Raw genomic sequence first — 23229 nt, 5'->3', positions numbered from 1 at the left:
CCAATTTTGTCCAACCTGAAAGGCAGAACATCTTTAAAAATCTTTAAAAACACAATAGAAAGGCATTAATCAGGGATGGTTTATCCATAGAACTCTTAGAAGTTAAGGGAATGAATTAGGTGATTACTCCGGAACTCATCCATCTTGAAAATTCTTTTATACTTCCTCCTTGCTATTATTTAGGAGTGGCCTTGTCCACCTCTCATAACACCAACCCGGTGAGTTCCAAGAACACAGAACAGCATGTGCTTTTGACTAGCAGCTCTCTGGAAAGTAGTGTTTGTTTAAATTGAATGACATCATTTCCTATAGAATTCAAGAAGTCAGCATTCAAGAAAATAATTTCTCTTAACACTTCCAAAATGAGCACGATTTTTTTTTCATCATTCTTTGCTTTGGGATTAGCAATACTAAGACAGCTGCAATAGCAACAGAAATTTAAATCCTAACAAATCACTAAGTTAAATACCAGTTTTTTTTTACTCTTCAAAACTCAGGAGAACACTATAAACCAGTCAAAACTTGTCATGTGCTTCAGAAATTGGAGTGTGTGAGGTGAGTTTCAGGTAAGCATCCCAGTGAAGCAAGTTAAGTTGTCAGCTTCTATCAACATACTTAGTTTAAAGAAAACTCAGCAGAAATGACATTTATCACAACGTCATTTACTTTGGTTGGCCTTCATGCTGGCGAAGATCAGAAAACTGGCCAAATAGGCTGCATTTCAAAGCTCTTGTAATTTCCTTGGAAAGGGACTTTTCCTCCCAGTTTAATTTGTTTCCTATCTGTTGTGTAAGGCTCTAAACTTGCATATGCAAACCCTGCATGGGAGTAGGTGTTTCTGGGGAGAATGAGCTGAGGAAAGCGTGAGTGAATGTGGTTTGGGAAAAGATTAGGATGTGAATTTCAGAACAGCAAAATGCCTCTCTAAAACCACTTCAGAGAGAATGAGTGAAGGAAATGGCTTAGTGACAACATCTCAGGTGTGGAAAGTAACCTGAAATGCCTTTGATTCCCCAGTGCAGCCAGCCATGAGGAAAAGAAAAAAGGGTTCTTTGCTGATCATTCAACTGCTCAGATTCTTCCACCCCTTTCCTTCCTGCCTCCCTCTCCTGTTCTGTGAGTGCAGGCCTCTGGAAAAGAAATCCTGCTGTTCCAGCATTTAACATCATGACATTTGCTCAAGAATGATTGGGATCAGAAAAATATATCCTCAACAATGTAGATATTCATCGTAAGTTTTTGAACATTAAATAGATACTGGATGGCAAATCTTATTTTAGATAAATAAAAAATGCATACAAGAGGATTCAGTTGTAGCTCAAATGATCACAATTTATGTGGTCTCAGAGGCTGTGCAGTCTTTAAGAGAGGAGTTCTATGGGGGCTGATTTGCATTTGGTACTGCTGGGTAGATGCAGGTTGTGAAGAATATGTAAGGTGATACCTCATTATGTGTTTCCTGTGAATTGCAGGAAAATGTGATGCTTGTTGTTTGATCAGTCTGTTATCTTTTCCTCCACAGGTCTATTTCACACCCATTGATGAGTCAGAAGCAGGTTCTCAGGGGAAAAAAAAAAGAAAGTGGTAGCCCCAAAATTAGAATTTAATGCTATGTAGTACTCTTATTAAAGAAGCATGGAGCATATTATGAATCAAAAGGAGATTAAAATGTCGTTAGCTAAAAATGAAGATTAAAGACTCCTCCAGAATGCAAAAGTCAGACTCTCAGCATTTTCTCACTGATGCTAAGTTGTGTAAGAAGCAAGATTATAATCAGAATGTTTCTTTAGTGAACACAGAGATCAGTTGAAAAAGGAATTCAGATGATCTCATAAAGAGTGCTTCCACTGAGAGAGGGCCAACCTTGCTCATGAGATAGACACTTGTACTCCAATGGACAAGAATATTTTCACTTAGGTAGCTCTGAATACACTCTTTTTTAAAAAAAGAATATGTTTTATTGATTTCAGAGAGGAAGGGAGAGGGAGAGAGAGCTAGAAACATCAATGATGAGAGAGAATCATTGATCAGCTGCCTCCTGCACACCCCACACTGGGGATCAAGCCCACAACCTGGGCATGTGCCCTGCCTGGTTCATAGATCGATGCTTAACCACTGAGCAACGCCAGCAGGGCCTGAATACTACTCTTAACAAAATTCTGGTACCGCTCCTTTTTCTATGCTCCATGCAGGTTATCTGCTAGTGACAACTTATATTTTCTTTATAAACACGCGTATTTGACAGATTTAATATCCAGGTGCCACAGTACTTAGGTTAAACTCTAGAGCAGGGTTTCTTACCCTGCACTATCAACATCTTGGGCTGGATTAATCTTTCTTATGGGGACTGTCATGTCCATTGCAGGCTGTTTACCAGCATCCCTGGCCTCCACATACTAGAAGGCAGTAGCAACTCGTCTGCGCCCAACTCGGTCGTGACAATGAAAATGTCTCCATACACTGCCAAAAGCAAAACTGCTCTAAAGCTTCTTTGGTCATTTGATTACAAGAAACCCTTTGATTTAGTCACTCATTTACAAATTATTATATTACATCTTAGGGTGACCAACTTCCCCTATGGACTTACCATAGTCTCTGAATGGCATAATCTATTTTTTAAATATATTTTTATTGATTTCAGAGAGGAAGAGAGAGGGAGAGAGAGATAGAAACATCAGAGAGAAAAGAAAACCATTGATCTGTTGCCTCCTGCATGTCCCACACTGGGGATCGAGCCCGCAACCCAGGTATGTGCCCTTGGCCAGATTCGAACCTGGGACCCTTCAGTCCGCAGGCTGACACTCTATCCACTGAGCCAAACCAGCTGGGGTGGCATAATCTATTTTTAAAAATCATCATTCATTGTTTCAAGATTCTAGCTTCTTAGTGACAGAGAGAGACTACTGAATAAAGTATTTAATGCAATGTCCTAAGAAATAGAATAATATAACATGCTATTTATTCTTAAAAACCTAGATATCTTTACATGTGACAGATTCTCTCCATTGGCTCAAAAGTTCATTTTCTCTTATATTTTTAAGTACTTCAGCTTCCATTATCCTCCTTGACCTGATATCAGCCCTCCTCAATCGCCTCCTGGATAAACAGTGGCAATTGCTACAACCTTCTTGTCTACCTGATATTCAACCTTATCAATTGTTGCAGTCTACCCTGAAACAGGCATCATCTAAAAATCTCAAAACCCCCTTTTTACATTATTATTATTATTATTTATTTTAAGAAAAATATGGTTCAGCAGGCATGGGCCCAGCATTAGGGCAGAGGTTCTCAAATGTTGTCGGCATACAACACTGCCCCTGGAGAGGGAGTTACAATGCAGATGTCTAGGCCCTGCTCCCAGCACTTCTGGTTTTAAAAGTTGAATGTTGGACCCAGAACTTTGCATTTCTAACCAGTAGTAAAGTGATTCTGAAGCAGGTGGTCCTCTCCGAACAACGAAGTTCTAGAAGTTCAGTTGCTTTCTGCTCTCCTTCTTGGCTCAGGTCCTTTGAATTATGCCCATACATTTTTTTCATCTGCTCCTATTTCAGTGAAGCCAATTTTAGAATCATAATTTACTTCTAGAATGCTCTTACTGTTATTCAAAATAGTATCATCTGGCAAAGTGGAAATGATTTTGAGAAGAGAGAACATAAAAAGCTTTTGAAAAGAAAACCAGATCCTAAGATGGCTTATTAAGCAGCAAGAATAGATTGAACTTTGAAGCTATGGAGCATTTTAGCAAAAGGTCTCAATGAGGAAATGACTAATGGAGATTTGGGGGGCCAAGGGAAAGCATCATACTCCTGTCAGTAGTTAGACCAAGAATGTTTGTTCAGCTAGAAGACCTTGTGACACAGGGAGAGCCAGGTGACTGGGAGATTAGTGTTCTCATCACAGACTTTTATTCACTTATATAGAAACCATTCCAGCTGAATTCACATTTCCAAGACTGTGAAGAATATCCAGGGGAAAAGTTGCCTGGATTTATAGGAAGTCTTAAAACCTTGGCTTCAGCATGAGTATTTGGAGCTTAGGTTAGAACAGCTGAGAGATCGATTCTGTGGTCCCCATTATTAGAAGAACCCAGGGTGGTTAATTATTCAATATGGGTCATGGCAGGAAATGGACTTAGGCATGACTAACAGCAAAGGCAGTGGAAAATACTCTGGTATCTGTTTTCATTGCAGCAGAATTCAGACAATCACCATAGGGAGGGAGGGCTAATAAAAAAATATAAAATTAAGGGGGAAAAATGCAGACAGACCTTCTGAGCCAACCCTTTGCTCAATGCCCTCCAGCCTACCTTTTGTAATCACCCCAGGTCTCCTGTGTCTCTAGACTGCCCTCTGATGGTCTAAGCCAGTACTGCTCTGTCTCTTCCGGGCAGAAAGTCGGCTGAATTTCCCTTGGAAAACAGATTGTTTTGTATCCCATTGCCTTTTTATTTCACTGTCTAATGTTAAATCTGACAAGCTAGTGATTTTCAAATACTGCCAATAGTGGAATCCTTTACTCAAATAGCATTTCATGCAGAAGCCTAGTACATAAAACAGTAGAAGTAGAGCTGTTTGGCTTGAAGGGGGTAAGACCTGCAGCCATATCCACTTGGCCTCCAACTGGAGGCAGCATTATGGAGCACAATTAGGCACTTACTGTGATAAACTGACTGAACCAATGGATTCTTAGTAGTCATCTTAAGGGATATGCAGAGTGATACAACAGTAGGTTTACAGTTGTTTGTATGGAGAATAATACAATAATAAACAAATAATAATACAGGAATAAACTCAGTGTTTCATGTACTTACAACTGTAAACCTACTTTTGCCCAACCCTGTATTTTCATTTCAGCAGAGCCATCTTGAAAAATAATATACATGCATCAGAACTCTTTAGGTTGCAATTAACAAAAATGAAACAAACTAGTAAAAGCAAAAATAAGAATCATTTGCTTATGAATCTTCAAAATGCAAGGGTATAATCTGAAATAGAATACATTTGCGATTGCTCAGATGATGCCAACAGGAATGTTCTCTCCTTTTTTTATCTCTCAGTTCTATGTTAAAATTTGTTGGCTTGATTTCCTATAAGTTCTCACCACAAAGTTGCAAAAACAGACATGCAGGCCTACATAGCAAATATAGCTGGACTCTATAAAAACAGAAACATCTTTATCCTTTTGGCCAAATCTCTGTCCCTTCCCTATCACCCTGGCCCATGTAAAAGGATTCTCATGGCCCTGTTCAGGACTGAGACCCATCATTATATAAGGCACTGAGGTTATATATTCATGACTCCTGCGAGGAATGAATGTGTCAGTAATCATCCCTAATATCCCTAATACCAAGCATCTAACCTTTTTCTCATTTCCTAATAAAAGGAACAGCCTGCCTAAAGTCAAAGCCAAATCGGGTTTCAGGATGCAGTGGTCCACGGTGTCACTAAAGCTATAGTTCCATTTCTGTGCTCTTGGTTCTTCCCTGTTCCTCTGCTGGTCTCTCACCACAGCCAGGACACCACCTTTTATAATGGGGTGATCAAGGAGGAGCTGGCACCCTTTGTCATGGACCTAACAACACACTTGTCCCAGGAGTCAGAGAATCTGAAGGAGGAGATATGGCCAAGCTAAAGGGGCTGTGGGTCTGGCTGGGCTCCACGCTAAGCAGGTGACCCAGCAGGTAAGTGACAAATGTCTGAGCATCAGCAGTGCTTCATGGTCTGCACCTACTTCCTGAGCATAAAAGAGTTATTGTTGCTGCTTCATTTGTGCCTGTCAGATCTCATGCAAACTGTCTCATGGGCTCAAGCTAATCCAGGTTAGTTAAATTGACCTAATACAACCCTACCACAGGAATTCATGCAAGTAGAGAGAAAAGTAACATCTAACCAGGCAGACTCTTAGACTCAAATTGAGGATTTTAAACTACAAGAATCCTCCATGGACACCGGGCAGATCTTCAGGACCCATCTTAGGGCACGCTGTCTCCTGGCAGGGAGAGTAGCAGGGCCCATTTCCAGGAAGATCCAGGCAAAAGCTCATCTGGATGCTTTAGGCTTGAGTATACACTGAGTGGCCAGATTATTATGACCGGCCAGATTATTATGACTACCCCATCATACTTCATTGACACTTCCAAAAATACTGAATATTGAAAACTTCCTAAGCAAATACTCTCAAGGTTTTATTATTATTATTATTTGCATAACTAATTCACTTCATTGTACTGATTGGTGGTCATAATAATCTGGCCACTCAGTGTAATTCCCCCACTCTACCCTTCTTTAGCTCTTATGGTTGAACTAGTTATAAAATAATAAAATTGATACAAGACTAGATTAACAGGAAAATAAAAACCAACTTAAAATGTGTACACAGGAGAACCACAATATGATGCTCACATCAAAAATGAGGCTCAAAGAAAGCATAAAACCAGGCATATTTTTATACTTCTTAAGTTTTTTTTTATGCACCTGCACTGAGGATCTCCATTTTGTCATGACTTAAGTGACTCCTCTTCGTTTGGTTCTACATGGTGAAGCAAAGTGCTTTTGAAGTCAGTAAGGATGGTTGACTCTCAGTTACACCGAAGAAGGGGAACTATTTGTATATATTTGTGTATAAGATGAAATAAAAAGGCTGGAGCCAGAATAAGTTTATAAATCCAAGGATCAGAATTAGATTCAGGCACAACTATAGGTAGCTATAGTAGGCAGATATGAAAGTAATAAATAGCCTTTTAATTTAAAAGCATTGGGTATGCTGAGAGGCAGTGAAGTTGCTAAAAAGTCTGGACTCTGTAGTCAAACTATGGAGTTTGTACCTGGTCTGCACTATGACTAGTGCAAGTTACTAAACTCCCTTTGACCTTGGGCAAGTTACTAAACTCTCTTTGACCTCATTTATTTACATTTAAATGGAGATGAGAGTAAGAATAGCTACAAGTAGTAAAGATATGCAAAGTGCACACTAAGCAAATGTTAACTATTGTTATAATTCTACATCTATAGGAGTTAAAATAACAAAATGTCATCATTAGGGTTTTTCAACCAGCCTGTTAAGAAACACCAAAAATACTATTTTTCAAGTGGTTATTATCATCTGTTGAGTACCCATTACATGGCAGGCATTATGAAAGTACTTTCCAGTTATTATTTAATTAAAACTGCACAGCAATCCAAGAGACTAGATTTTCTTATTCCCAATTTGTCAATAAGGAAATCAAAGCTCAGAGTTGTTATAAATTGTCCAAGGTTGCAGAGCTGAAAGATAAAAGAACAAGGATCCACCCCGTTCTCATGACTGCTCCATCTATTATGCCATAAAGCCACACCGCACAATTCAGCAGTGAGCCAGCCCCTGAGGCATGCATTCTTAATCAAGCCCCATGTTTCCCTTCATGCCCTCCCTTTCAAGAATCAAGTATTGGGCTTCCTTTATAGGACACAATTTTAGGCCTTTAAAACTTTTTTATTTATCATTCTGACTTTTGAGGAGTGTCCCTAAGTCTCTAGAAAGCCTTGGGAACCTCGGCCAGTTTGGGGATGGAGGGACTGGAAATAAAGCTATGAACTTTGGTAGATTTTCATGCAGACTTTACTCTCAGATCAGAGCAGGGAACACTACCAAAAGGAAGGCAGTGGAGAGAATTGATGGGAAATATTAGGCAACATAGCAAGAAGGACTTACAGGTGAGACAAGCTTTTTGATAGAAATAATTGATTGAACCCCAACCACCACCAAGGAAGCTGCTATTCTCCCAAACCTTAGGGAGTCCTCCAGTGCTTTTGTGGCTGCCATGGGCTGCTCCATTCTATGCCTTAGCATTGGGTTTGTCCTTCAGGTTGGTCTCCAGATCTCCTGAGGATTATCTCTCTGTGATTACTTTGTGATTCAAATTGTTGATTTAAGACCAATCAGCTATTTCTCTGTCAACATGTTATACTTGCTGCCACCAAATACAACAGCTTTTTAAAATTATTATTATTATTAAAATACTAGAGGCTCGCTGCATTAAATTCATGCATGGGGCGGGGTGGGTGTCCCTCAGTCCAGCCTGCACCCTCTCCAATCTGGGACATCCCTCTCACAATCCAGGACTGCTGGATCCCAACCGTTCGCCTGCCTGCCTGCCTGATTGCCCCTAACCGCTTCTGCCTGCCAGCCTGATCACCCCCTAACCACTCCCCTGCCAGCCTGATCGATGCCTAACAGCTCCCCTGCTGGCCCGATTGCCCCTAACTGCTCTCCTCTGACAGCTTGGTCGCCCCCAACTGCCTTCCCCTGCTGGCCCGGTCACCCCTAACTGCTCTCCCCTGCTGGCTTGGTCACCCCCAACTGTCCTCCCCTTCAGACCTGGTCACCCCCAACTGCCCTCCCCTGCTTGCCCGGTCACCCCCAACTGCTTGGCCATCTTGTGGTGGCCGTCTTGTGTCCACATGGGGGTGGCCATCTTTGACCACATGGAGGTGGCCATCTTTTGTGTTGGAGTGATGGTCAATTTGCATATTACCTCTTTATTATATAGCATATGCAAAAGTAGCACTTACAATAAATTTCAGGGCCACTATAGTCCCATTGTGAGAATGACATATGTTTGTACATGGGGAAGTGTTGCTCTATTGACTTTCTATTCATCCCAAAAGATGCTTTTTAGTTGGTGTTCTAGGTGTGCAACTATTCAGAAGACCTTGAAGTCAATTTGCATATTACCTCTTTATTATATAGCATATGCAAAAGTAGCACTTACAATAAATTTCAGGGCCACTATAGTCCCATTGTGAGAATGACATATGTTTGTACATGGGGAAGTGTTGCTCTATTGACTTTCTATTCATCCCAAAAGATGCTTTTTAGTTGGTGTTCTAGGTGTGCAACTATTCAGAAGACCTTGAAAGGTTCCTGACTACACCTCTGATGACTGATGTGTGTGCATGTGTGTGCATGTGTGTGTGCGTGTGTGTGCGTGTGTGTGCATGTGTACAGGACCCTCTTATTCCACATCCACTCTCCTTCATCAGCCCCAGAGAACTGAATGCAGAATCACCCCAGCACACATTCCCTGTATTGGAGACCTTTCTAGGTTGTCCTCAGACATTTGAGAGAGCTGCTGTTGTCATCTGCATCATGGCCTCAAGGTAACCATTATTTCTGGTTATGTAAGGATTCACAGAGAGACTACCTGGAGAAAGTTAAACAGAAAAAGAAGCTGTTGCTCATTTTTAAAAAATGTTATTTTCTCTCCCAAAAGAAATGCCAATCAAGGTAATTTGACTCACTGACAGGAAGAGACTGCTCTGTCTTTTCCATATCTTATCTGTTCCACCAAGAGACGAAAACTAATGAGTGGTCCTAAATGGATGGTTGATGCTTCTGTATTGACTTGTGGTTTGCAGCCTTACTTCCTTTGCTTTGTGACATCATTTTCCTGTTCATTTCCCACAGTTGCATATGTGGGTTTATGTGATACACACTAATCCAACAAATGGAAGAAATTATGTACCATGTCAGAGAGCTTTCAGGAATAAAATTTGGAACAAAAGGGCCAGTACTTGAAGAATCCATAAAGTAAAACGGGTGATGAGATAACTGATGAAGAATGCTTCTTAGCCTAAGATTAAAGAATCCTGCTCACCGAATGTTTATGGCGGTTCTTTATCACCCATGATCTTCATACTTTCAACACACACTCCTGGGCTAGTGGGCATGCTGGGCTACTAGATAGAAGTTTACCCCACAAAGCCCAGGAGACCAAGAATCAATAACCAGCAGGGGAACTCATTTCCATCAGTAGGAGAGAAGAGGGCTTCTTTGATTTGAAGGGACCATAAGAAATCCAGGAACTTTGGGATACTGTACTATTTCCATGGAGAGAGAAAAGGAGGGCTGGGGCTGCTCCATTTGGCCAAAAGACCTTCAGCCTAGAAAGTACTTCCCAAGGTAGCCTTGAGTCACTATAAATTCTGTAATGATTCTAACCCTAGCAAGCTAACTCCCACATTATGCTAAGAGCAGCGTGGAATTTCAGGGGAGTGTCAGAAGTGCCCCTTGAGTCTTATTCTGAAGGAAGATACCTTGAGTTGTACTTTTGGCAACATTTCCTGCCACGAGGAGCACTTCTGGTAGTTGCTCACTGAATTCTCTGCCACGTGTTCGGGTTTTAGTTTCATGATCAAAAATCAGGTGCTCTGCAATGTTGCGTTGCTATTTGATGTCTATTTGTTTCTTTCTTTTTTTTTTTCTTTTGTTAATCCTCACTGGAAGGTATTCTTTCCATTGATTTTTACAGATAGTGGAAGGGAGGGAGGTAGGGGGAGAGAGAAAGAGAGAGAGAAAGAAAGGGAGAGAGAGAGAGAGAGAGAGAGAGAGAGAGAGAAACATTGATGTGAGAGAGACACATTGATTGGTTGCCTCCCACACATGCCCCAACCAGGGTCGGGGATTGAACCTGCAATCCAGATACATACCCTTTATTGGGAATCAAACCCACAACCCTTCAATACATGGGCTGGTGCTCTAACCACTGAAGAACACCGGTCAGGGCTTTATTTGTTTATGTTCTCTATGTACCTGATGCTTCCCTTGTAGGAAGGAGAAACACATGCTAAGCTAACCACTTTAAGCTAAGCTCATTATCCATGTAATTGTCACTTGGAACTTACTTGACTGTGGAAACGGGTAATCTCTTTTTGGAAGTTTGAGTTGTAGTTTTCAAAATGGTACCTGCAATAAGCAAGTTTGCTATTACATGGCATGCACAGAGGCTCAAGGGAGCATTAGAGTCCCTTGGTGTGTGACTGTGTTTGATCATGGAAATGTCTCATTGTTATCAGAACAGCCACCATTTGCTCTTGGAGGACAACAGTAAATATGAGAAAATTAAAGATTTCAATCCCAAGCTACTGGTATATCTAGGCATCTTCAGGGGAATCCCTCAGTTTTTCAGTGTTCATGACGGTGTCTGGCATATAAAATGTGCCTATAAATATCTGTTGAATGGATGCCAAAGGAATGCTTAGCCTGGGCAGAGCCTGGGATGGGCTTTTTACATCCAGAGCTATAATACTCCAGCCTAAGACAGCGTACACTTCCTATAGATGTTGCAAAAATTGCTGCCATGAACCTTCTCTTCAACAGAGAGTCAGGGTAGCTTGATTTGTGGGAGGAAAGCTTTGTGATTACAATGACCTCGCTTTTGCCTATGGACTTTCAGAGTTTCAGCTGAAGCAAGGTCATTAGAGTTAGGAAAGCATCTAGCTTACTGCTGTCCTGAGAATTTTCCATACACTGTTTTGGGCACTTGGGTAAAGATCAATGTATCTATATCATTTTGGGGTTAAGGATTTCAGGAAAAAAAATGAACATTTAATGACTACTTTATATATGTATATATGTGAAATTTATGTACCTCATTGATTTTTTACAGTACTTCTGTGAGATACTAATCTGTGAGTGACATCTATCAGTTAAGGCTCAAGATACTTAAAAAACATCAAAGTAGTCAATGATGAAGCCATAATTTCAGTCCAATCTGTCTGACTCCCCAGCCTACGCCCTGTCCTCTCTATGATGCTGCCTCCCTATGGGTTGTGTAAATTGGGTGAGAAGAATTTAGAACTGCTGAGTTTTTCTACTATTGGCATTCAGTTGATTTAACTTAAATCTCTGCTTGTTTTCAAGACTATCACATGTAAAAATGGTCTGGACAAACCTGTACCTAATTTAATGTCTAATAGCCTATGCAAATGAATTTAAAGTCAATCCTTGTCTTTAAGAAATCAGGGAACAACTAATATTTATAATTCACTAATATTATTTTTCTCCAGTTTTAGTAAATTTTTATTTTAGCATGTCTTTGAAATATTGATGCAATTCAATTGCATTTTTTTCTCTTTTTTTTTGTGTGAGTAAGTTTACAGGTTTCTCTTATTCCAGAATAAATAAAAATTCCTTCTCATATTTTATGGATGAATGAAACATCTATGGATAAATATACTATAATGCACACATACACACACACACACATACACACACTCATGCACATCTATATATGTAAAGGAGTAATGTTGCTTTTTCCTATGATTATTCCTCTTGTAGATGAAATGACCCCATGACCCCAATATATGTGAATGATATATACATACATGTATATGTGCATATATAGTATATATAGATTACATATGCACATATGTCACATGTACCTATATGATATATAAGTAAAGTATATTTATTTGACATATGTACAGACATTCTATATACATTTCCAACAGGATCAGTGTGAAACAAATCCTGTTTTTAGACCTATGATTTGTCTTATGTCTTCTACAGCTCTGTGGGCCTCCCACTTAGTATTTTCCTTTCCACCCTGTTTCAAAATGTTCACCAGTGTCACTCATAACAAATATTCATGAGCACTTCTTGAGAAATTGCTTTTAAGTGTCAACTGTCATCTCACAACCCAGATCCTCTAGGCTCAACCCCAAGAAAGACAAAGGAAAATATCCTCCCTATCAGACTAGGAAAATATCTTCCCCATCAGACTAGTAAACTATCCTCCCCCTCAGACTAGGAATATATAATGTACAGATCTCTATCTTTTCAAAAGCATAGGTTCATCCCCTTGCCATTACAACATCTGTCTCCAGGCAACAATGCGGCCAGGCTGCCAACAGCCTCCCTGGTTGTGGTGCTAGGTGGTGACCCCTTGTGTCCTGAGTCAGTGCTCTCTCATTCAAAGTCACATCCGACCTGTCAAACTTGTTGAAGAGAACTGTTCTGAGCTGTTTGGCTGGAGCAACTCTTCAGTCCGCAATGAAGGACACGGGTGGGCAAAAATGGTGAGATGAGGTGGCTTCTATATACCCACCCTCCCACTGTCCCTCACACCTCTCTACTCGGTAGGAAGAGGATGCCAGTTGTCCAAAGTCCCAGTGGGGGGAGGGAGGTGACAATGGAGACATGCCAGCAGTGAGGTCTTTGGGTGCAAATGTTCAGTGAGACTTCTATTCCCTGCCCCGATGGCACCCCCAGAGGCTGTTGCAGAGCCATCATCACCACCAGAAACAGGCATCAACACTGAACAGTGCCACCACGTTTCTTTCCCTTTACTGAGAGGGTTTTGATGATTGATTTTCCCATTAGTTCATTAAACCTGAGCTTTGACATTACTTTGGGCCCAGATGTATATCCTTTTATTTGTCATTGTGAAATTTTCTTAATTTTTACTTGATTGCTCACAAGTCAGAACAAAGAAGAGTTGTCTACTTATGGCAGGAATTTTAAAAAATTGCTTTTGTGAAATAAGAGTGAGCTGTGGGTGGGGGTTGAGGCAAATAGAAAAGTACAAAGTGGATTGCCGCTGATTCAACTTCTTTGCCTCAGATGAGTGTGAGTGAGGAGTGTGAAGTCTAGACTTCACCATCATCAGCACCAAACACTGTGTATAAGCACTGTTTGCACATGGAAGGACTGAAGGACCACATGCTCAGCTCCTGAGAGCTGTTGTGGGGCATGAGATCTGCCTGGATCTTACCCTAAGTCTAGCACAGGATGAGGCCAAGGCCCAAGAACAAGCTTAGAGTACAAACTGGGGCTTCCCAATCTTTCCCCCATCATGCAAAAATTAGAAAATGGTAATATTTTAAGGCGTTTGGATAAATGGATAAAGATGCTCTTGGCTTGAGGCCACTGGTCCAGGAACTCTGACAGCTCTACATCCCACATGGCTGCCACAAGGCCAAGGAAAGCAGTACTCAGCATGCGTATGGCACAGGCATGGCACAGCCTTGCACTACTACCTGCAGGTTGAAAAGTGCTCATCCAAATGACATCCCGATGAACCACATGTGTACCTACTGACAAAATTCTATGCCTATATAATATTTGAAACATCCCTCAATTAAGGAATGCATTTAAATATTCAACAGAATGCTAACTTCAGTGATTGTTCCCGGCAGCTAAGTTTGCCATAAAAGCACAAAGAGACTGGAGGGATAAGTGGAATCTGTCACAAAAGATGCCAAGGTGTCAAGGTTTCATCACTACCAAATGTCTCTAAACCTACTGTCTTCAGAGCATCCAGGAATTTGGTAAGAATATTTCTATTTAGTTATTGCCAATGATATAAATCCCAGGCAAAAGCAAATCAAATGGCCCACTGGACATGGTGGCCTTGGAGGGATACTTGGGGGAAGGCAGCTAGATGGTGTTGTCTGGGTGTCTTCAGATTATAGCAGCAATTACTAAGTGCTTTAAATGGCCATAAAACAATGGACTCAAGCCATACCCTGTATAGAGCATAATAGGATGTTTCTCAGGAGAAAGCTAATGTACTTGCCCTTCAAGCTGAAAATCTGGAGCCATTTTCTCTGAAAAGTTTTCTGTTTTGCTTGCCCAGGATACCCCTTCTCAAGGAAACATCCCGTTCTCTTTATCACATTCTTCCTGCATCATATGGTGACGGCTTCTTAAAAGTACAAACTCCTTAAGATCTGGGACCATGTCTTAGGCACTTCTGAGTATAGAGCGTCTTGCAAGTACCCAATAAACTCTCAAGGGACAGATGATGTGGAGTACAAAATTTGGAGAATATTTCTGAGATTTTTTGTATGTTCTATTTATCCACTACAAACAATAAGATGGTGTATTATTAACTAGACAGGCTGTGCCCAATTTACAAACGTCGCTTTCCAAAGGTTGATTTTATTAATTCAGCAGTGGAGAGCTTAGAAAGGGTTTCTGGGAAGAAGAATTTTTTTTATATGTGGTAGGTAGGTTTCCACCCAAACTATAAAATTCTGTGTAAGGGAGAATGTAACCACATCGTAAGACTTATGTAACAAGCTTGAAACCTGGACCCAGGGGGCAGGGGTCTCACAGTGCAGAATTGAAGGGAAAGGGTCTGTCTTTTCCCATCTCTGTGGGGGTGGCCTTTGGCATTATTTTGGAAAAAGAAATACTTGAGACTCTCCCATTTATCTTAGAACATTATTTTGCCTCATCCTAGGTCTATCCTATTTCCTAAAGTGCTCCACTTTTAAAAATACTCCTTTTTACTCCAATTATAACCCAAACTTTCTTACCATGCAAAATCTGAAGTTTGTATTCAGCACAAAACAAGCTGATCTAAATGAATGCCTTATCTGTGAGATGCTTGCTCTGTGCAATGGCGATTGAGGTCAATCCTCTAAATGGTTGTTGATTTTCCCAGATTTCGCCTAGCGTTGAGGATCCACATTTTCTCTCAATGCTCTGGTATTTCATTCTGACTTTCTTGGAAACAGAAACATCAGTGCTGCCTTCAGCCTGGGCAGGAGTGACCCTCGGTGTCGCTCCCAGATCACTTATTTATAAACTGGGGAATGTGCAAGTCTGGTACTGTCTGTGCTCAGGAAGGCTGGCTAACATTCCGGCCCCTGGGCACTGGGATGCCCACGGCTCCAAACCTTCAGAAGGCCTCTCCTGCCAGGCCCGCCAACAGCCTGGGGGAGTTGGGAGCCACCCTGGGGTGGGGAGGCTGGAGTTAATGACACACCACCGGCTGGCTGTGGTTACCCGGCAGCTTTGCCAAGGTTGTGCAGCTGGGTGCCTGTGTGTTGGAAGATTCGGATGCCCCCTGCCGTCCACGGTTGCCAGGGAGAGCAGCCCAGTGGGTTTCGGAGAGAGCACGATTTATCTCTCCTCAGAGGCATCCTTGTTCCTTTGCTCTGGCAGGCCCAGCTCCGCTCAGGTTGTGGTTACGTAAGTGTTACATACTGAGCCATCTGTCTTCCCCAGGGGCCGGCTGCTTTACAAGCGAGGCTTCAGACCCTGTTTGGAGCTGTCTTAGCTTGGATTCCACTTTAGATTTGAACCTCCAGAATATTCTGTGCTGTGTTCCTTTTCTTTCAGGGGCAAGCATTCCGTGCATTTTTTTCTTTCTTTCATTTTTGCCCGCAGTGTTTGTTTACCGTGAAGTTGTATAACACCGTAGCCATTTCTTTAACTCTCTTCATCTCCGCAAATGAAGGTCGGTTTTGCCTCTATTCAGCTGCTCTATCCTCAGCTGCTAGGGGTTCTTCAAATTTATGCTTTTATTAAATATTTAAACGTGTGTTTTCAGGGATGGAACATACTAGTATTCTCTGCTCAGAGCTATGCCAGCAAAGTTACCTCCTCTGCCAGTGGGAGATGAGTGCATGGGAGTGTGGGAAGTGTCCCCGGAAGCTAGCAGCAAATGGAGCTCTCTGAAGCTTACATTATTAGAAGCTTCAGATTGGCCCTATCTAGAAGACCCCTGGGATACAGCGGATTGCAGCGCTGTAAAATTCTGGGGTCAGCACCACCGAATTGAAGCAAAATGAATAATGCATGCTGATTTAAAGTAAAAAGCGTACCTCTGGAAGAAAATGGTAACATTTAAATTCTTGCAACCAGGGCAAATCTTTTATTCAGTGAACAGAGCTGCTGCAAGTAGACTTGGCAAATGAGATCATCTTTTAACATGGATGTGGCACGATCCGACCCCTCCAGGTGCTCAGCCTGGTCCTGGAGAAGGGCTCCTTTCAGAAACAACATACAGAAGGGCCCTGGAGACTTTGCCAGAACATTGAGGGCTGAACCCAGTCTTGTCAGGGCACTGTAATTGTTCTTCTGGACACTGTCCTTTCCCCATCGGTGGCCTCCAGGGTAAAGGGTGCTGTCTTCTAACAAGGAGAACAGCACAGAAGGGAAGACAGATGTCGAACGAGAAGGAGCCCCTGGGGAAATGCCAAGTCAAGGTAACACAGCAAGAAAAAAAGGTCTTAAACATAAAATAATTTATTTAGCCAACCTTAAATGCAACAAACAATAACTAAAGGCAAATCAAAACCAGTGGTCATGCCCAGCCGATGTGGCTCAGTGGTTGATCATCGACCTATGAACCAGAGGTCATAGTTCGATTCCCGGTCAGGACACATGCCTGGGTTGCTGGCTCCATCCCCAGTAGGGAGTGTGCAGGAGGCAGCCGATCAATGATTCTCTCTCATCATTGATGTTTCTATCGCTCTCTCCCTCTCCCTTCCTCTCTGAAATCATTAAAAATATATTTTTTAAAAATCAGTGGTCATAATAATTGTCTTTGCAGCCTTCCAGCTTCTACACCAATTTGCTTTCTTGTCACCTGTGGGTTTCCCCTCCTTGTCTGAGCAGTAGAAGGGCCCTTATCCAGTGATTGGCCATTAGTCCTTAAGCATTAAACCTGACCTTGTGCTCCAAAACAGAGTAAGTAGATTCTTGCCTTGATTGCTATACCTGAATTTTCCTGGAAATAGCTGCTGCTTCAGGGACTATATCTTGCCTCTTAGCTTCACTCCCATAAATAGGTACCTGGGACTTGCTGCCAAACTTTCCTCAGACTGCCTCCCAGCTTACCTGTCTGCCGCCTCCCATCCATCATTGTACCGTCTTAGCACCCTCTCTGTCCCCCTGCACTCAACTGCTCTGATTCCCACTGCTGGGTTTTCACCCCCAGACCCCTCACCCCAATGCTTACATAGTCAATGCAAAGTAGATTTGTCAGATATTGTCTCTTTGTAAGATATGTGATTGCTTAATTTGGACCTAATTCCAGTTCTGCCACTAATCTAAATGATTAAAGTCCTTGTGAAAAATTATAAATTAACTAGAGTCCTGGTACACAAGTTCGTGCACGGGTGGGGTCCCTCTGCCTGGCCTGTGATCAAGCCCTATCATGGGGGCTGGCTGGCCAGGGGGAGGGGCTGCAGGAGGTTGGCTGGTCATGGGAGGTTGGCTGTGGGAGTGCACTGACCACCAGGGGGCAGCTCTTGCATTAAGCATCTGCCCCCTGGTGGTCAGTGCACAACATAGCGACTGTTCGACCGGTTGTTCCGGTCATTCAGTTGTAACAGTCGCTTAGGCATATATATATACACACACAGTATATACACACATCCATACATACATTAGAGGCCCAATTGCACGAAATTTGTGCAAGAGTAGGCCTTCCTTCCCCCAGCTGCTAGCAGGCACCTGGGACCTGGGCTTCCCTCTGCCCCACACACACACACACACACACACACACACATTGTTTAGAGTTCAAATACCTTCTACCCCCCCTGTTTTGCTTACTTCTCGGGTTTCAAAGCAGCCAGTTGCCTCTTCCTGGAAGGACCTAAAAAACCCTCCTCTGAGATCAAAACTGCTACTCTGAAGTGATGATGTCTCTTCCTGGAGCAGCCTCTCTTGCTCTGAGCTTCTTGCTCTTGTGTGTGACCACCCCCACCCCCCAATTCTTAGATAGCTTTATGTACTCCAAGCCTGTGCTGACCAGCTTTTGATGACTTCAGTCTTCAAATCTTCAGGTTTGATACTGAGTGAATGAGTTAAACGCTTAGCTTCCTTTGAAAAGACCAGAGTTATTTTTATGCACAGCATATGTTAAAACATTTAATCTCGCACTTGGATATCTATAAACAAATAACTTTTCTCACAGTGCCTGACTGCAGGCAACTTGAGGAAACAGGACTAGCACATATACATTAATTCTGGGACAATATGAGGGTGCTAAGCTAGGTGTTAAATCACATGATACTGTCAATAAGAAACCAAGAAGTACAGAGAAGTATGAGAAAAACGAAGGCAGTAAGTGTCACGAACCGGTGGTCTTTGAGGACTAGAAGAATTTGGGAGAAGAAAAGAATGGAGGGCATGTAGGGAAGAGAAACAATCAAATAGTGGCATAAAAAAAGCAGAGATATAATTTTGGGGGGGAGGAGAGGGCATTTAGGAGACTGGCTGACAAACACATGGCAGAAGTGATGGGAAATAAGGTTAAGTAGGGTGAGTCTCAATTATTATGGGTCTTAACACCCAGACATCAGGATTTGAACTTGACATGCCAGGGCACAGGGACTGGATGTTGAAAATGTTCATGAAAACCTGAGTTTAAAGACTCTCAAGGCTTAGGATTAGGTAGGAGGTTATTTCATTGCAGAAATGCAAGATAACAAGGTACTTGTCCAATTATTTTTTTCTTTATAAGGAATTAGGGAATTTTCTTATCCTATAACTCCTGTTTATTGTTATTAAACACAGAGTATACATGAGATTAGAATAAGTTAAAAGAAAGAGGGTCATAAGTGGGCAGTTTATGTAGGTACAAATGAACGGTACTTAACTTTATCCCCTGCCATTTTTAAAGTACTATAGGCAGAAGGAGTTAGGGTAAGGCAGGCTCGAGTTCCCATTTAGCTTCCTTGTACCACAAACCAATGATTAAAGGCATATCTTGGAGTTATTTATTGCAGGTTCAGTGCCAGGCTACCACAATAAAGCGAGTCACACAAATTTTTTGGTTTCCCAGTGCATATAAAAGTTATATTTTCACTATACTGCAGTCTATTAAGTGTGCAATAGCATTATGTCTGAAAAACAATATATTTACCTTAATTGAAAAAATACTTCATTGCTAAAACTGCTAGCCATCATCTGAGCTTGCAGCAAGTCCTAATCATTTTGCTCACGGAGAGTCTTGTCTCGGCCTTGACCCTTGACTAAAACGTGTATCTGTGACACGCAATAAAGTGAGGTATGCTTCCATTAAACCGTCCTTCTTCTCAATGCTGTTCCCTCTCCCTATATTTCCCCAGGGGTAGGGGTCAGACATTGAGTATGATTGGATCTGAGAGGCAAACAGAAAGTGCCCAGTGCAAATGATGACGGTGAGTGAGGTTAAGGCAAAGTCATCTTTTTGTGGACCAATGCTGGTTTTGCTGATGGACAAATATTTGATAATTATTCTCTAAATTAAAGCCTCTTCTGTTAATAACACCCTGTGAGTCGGAAGAGTGAACTTCACTGTCCAAATCCAGAGTCTGGGCTGTGACCATTTCAATCCTGGCTTATTCGTTAAGGGCCCTGGGCCAAGGCTGTTAGGTACCCAGAGGGGAAGCAACAGGAGGGCAGTGGTTTTCACTTTCTTAGAGAAACTACCATGATGGCGGAGCAGATGAAATCAGCAAAGAAGGGGAAGTCAGTTCATGGTCAGTGAACTTCATTAGGGTATTGGAAACAAGAGAGAGCTCAAAATTTTTTTGCAAATGAGTTGGCAACATTTCCTTAAAACCAATTAAATGTACCTCAGATTGAAAATGATTGTGAACAGTGTTTTTCTCATTTTAAATCAGGGGTTTGAGGTTCATTTGCGAAAAATCAATGTAACCACATTTATCCTTGGCCTAGTATTGAGAAAAAAAAAGTTACAATAAAAATGATTTTAGTCTTTTGAAGCTGTGGGTAACATGAGTGATACTGACGGGATGGAAATTTCAGGTTAAGTGTATGAAATGGCAATTCAATAATGATGTGGAATTGGGGGGGTGCATTTATTCTAAAGGCACATAGGTAATTTATGTGCAAAAAATATGATTGTGTTCCAGTAAACGATGTGACCTTGAAATGTGTGGGGTGGACTCGTTTTCACAGCCCAGCACACTGTCAGCTGAGTGCGGAGGAACGAGGCCAGTATTGATGACAGCAGGCCTTGCAAAACCCAGCCCGGCAAAGCCTCCCCCTTCTGTTTTCCTACTCTCCAGAAGGGGCTTCAAGCGTTCACTTGAAATTTGTCTCTTAACCTGTTTTCCATTGATGGCAGCCATGGAGAGAAGTTTTTAGCTGGAGAAAGTCAAGTTAAGTCAAACCAGTTTTGTGCACAGCAAGCATACAAATTGGCTATTTTTTAAAAAATCAGAACTTAACCATATGCTTTGAATAGAGAAGTGGGATTACATACGAAAAGGCTGTGTTATCCTTAAAACACCCTGTGTGTGTGCATTGCAGGTGTGCGTGCATAGGTGTGTATGTGCATGTGTGCTTATGGGCACGTGCACGCATGCACATGTATGTGGGTGGGTGTAGGTGTGTGGTGTGTGCACATGTGTGGCGTGTATGTATGCGTGGGTGTGTGTGCGCACTGTGCGCACGTGCCCATGTGTAGGAGTGTTTTCTCAGCTCCCTGCCTCATGGATGACCCTCAACAGGAAGAGTGCAACGGGTGACAGTTGCCACAGAGTCCTCCACAGTCCCCCACGGAGATCATTTCTTAAGGAAATTGGAGAGACAGATTCACTCTAACTATGCTCTGAGGGAATATGTACAGAGCCCCATAAAGCATAGAAAAGATTTCAACCAAGTATCTCTAATAAATAACACTTGAATAAACATTATCTTTTAAAACGAAAAATATGGGGTTGAACAGTATGCCTTGAAATGTAAATATTCAGCACTAGCTACTGCGTGTGTATGAGAAAAATATTCTACAGACCAGCTATGAATACAAGGAAAGGAATAAAGTGAGACTGCCCCCCCCCACACACACACACCACACACACACACCTCTCCCGGTAGTTGGCTGAATTCAAAAGTAGCTGCAGAAGTGACTACTCCATTGTCTCAGTTGCAGGTAGATGTGTTCACAATGCGAAAGTTCCCGGTGTTTTGTTTTTCTTTTTTAGCAGTGTGTACATACATGTGGCATGAACCCTCACTTGGGTGGAAGCCCCAAAATGTATGACCATCCTTTAGGCCTCAGTGAGCCCTGGATCTAGCTAGAGGTGAACGCGTTGCAGCCCTTCCCCACTCCCCAGACAAAGCACTTTGTTTCAGATGCCAAAAGTGAGGCATAGAGAAGGGCTCCATGGGGATGGTGAAGGAGCCATCTGAGGATGTTACCTTATGTTGTAACCAAGAATAAGTGAGAAGTGACATGTCATAAGACTTCCCAGCCCAATTAAACCTTGTTTTAGGCAGGCCACTGATCTCTCAGTGCTCAGTCTCTGGGAACCACAATATACTTTCTTTAAAATGCAAATGTGGCCCTAGCTGGTTTGGCCCAGTGGATACAGCATCAGTCTGTGGACTGAAGGGTCCCGGGTTTGATTCTGGCCAAACCCACAACCTGAAGGGCCCAGGTTGTGGGTTTGATCCCCATTATGTGGTTTGCAGGAGGCAGCCAATCAATGATTCTCTCTTATCATTGATGTTTCTATCTCTCTATCCATCTCCTTTCCTCTCTGAAATCAATCAAAATATATTTTAAAAAAATGGAGATGTGTCCTTTGCTCACATTCCTACAGATGTTACAGGTAAGTGAATTGTCGTGTAACCTTTCCCAGACCTGTGATTGAACCTTGAGGCAGAAACATGTGCTCCAAGGTCTTTGTATCTCAGTAGTATTTACAATTATCCAATAACATGGATGTTGCATCATTGTGAGGAGACTGTTTGGGGCAATGCCTTATCTGGGTGCTGCTCTGGGAACCTCCGTTCTCACCCACACTGAGCAATCAGGGCTGCCTGGTCAGAGTTGCTTGCAGCTAGAGGCAATTGGTCCGAGGCCCCAGCCATCCAGGGCTCAACTGGTCTCCCTGCTTCTAAGTTTAGTGAGTTGAACTCTTCATAGCTTTAAAAACATCTTCACTGCCTGCAGAGCAACGAGAGGCTGCTGTTTTGTTTTTATGAAGATGCGGTATCCCTCTTGCATATGTATGGTGTGGAACACTAACAGGTGAACAGGCTCTGCAAACAGATTAAATGTTCACTGTGAGGAGACCTGAGTTGATTTGATGACACCTTGATCCCAGTCCATGTGAGTTTCACTCACACTGTGGTTGCTTATCTGCCACATCTCATTTACCTTTTTCTTGGCTGCTGTGTGCACGTTGCCTTGGGGACTCAACTGTCACATCAGTTCCTCTAGCATCATGTCTCCCTGTATCTTGATGTTTCAAGAGACAATGTAAACATGGACCACCTTTACATAAGATTTTATGCAACTGCATTTATAAGAAAAAGAAATATCAAAGAACTGTTAACCAGATTGGAAATAGGAAGTTCCTGTGGCATTCCTGCAAGGGAGCTGGTACAGCCCTCACCCCAATTCCAGGCCTTTGCCAGGTTATATCCCAAATGTTCTGCCAGGGCTCTTCTCTTCTGAAGACTCAGAATTTCTCCAGACAAGAACCAATCCACATGTAAGACAAGAAACAGCCCAAGATCCACATTTACTAGGGTTGAGGATTAATTAAGTTCCCAAACTCAAGAAAGTGTAGGTAGACTAAGTCGCATGCTCATCAGATATAAGCAAAGTCAGGATTTGAACTCACATCTGTCCTCACACATCATTAACTCTTCAATGTTGTGCCATTGGGTTAACATACACACACCACAGGGAAGTCATTGCTTCATGCAACA

This window comes from Myotis brandtii, unplaced genomic scaffold (assembly GCF_000412655.1).
Source record: "Myotis brandtii unplaced genomic scaffold, ASM41265v1 scaffold123, whole genome shotgun sequence".
Lineage (NCBI taxonomy): Eukaryota > Metazoa > Chordata > Mammalia > Chiroptera > Vespertilionidae > Myotis > Myotis brandtii.
The sequence above is the reverse complement of the archived record's forward strand: the minus strand, read 5'-3'. Positions refer to the sequence as shown.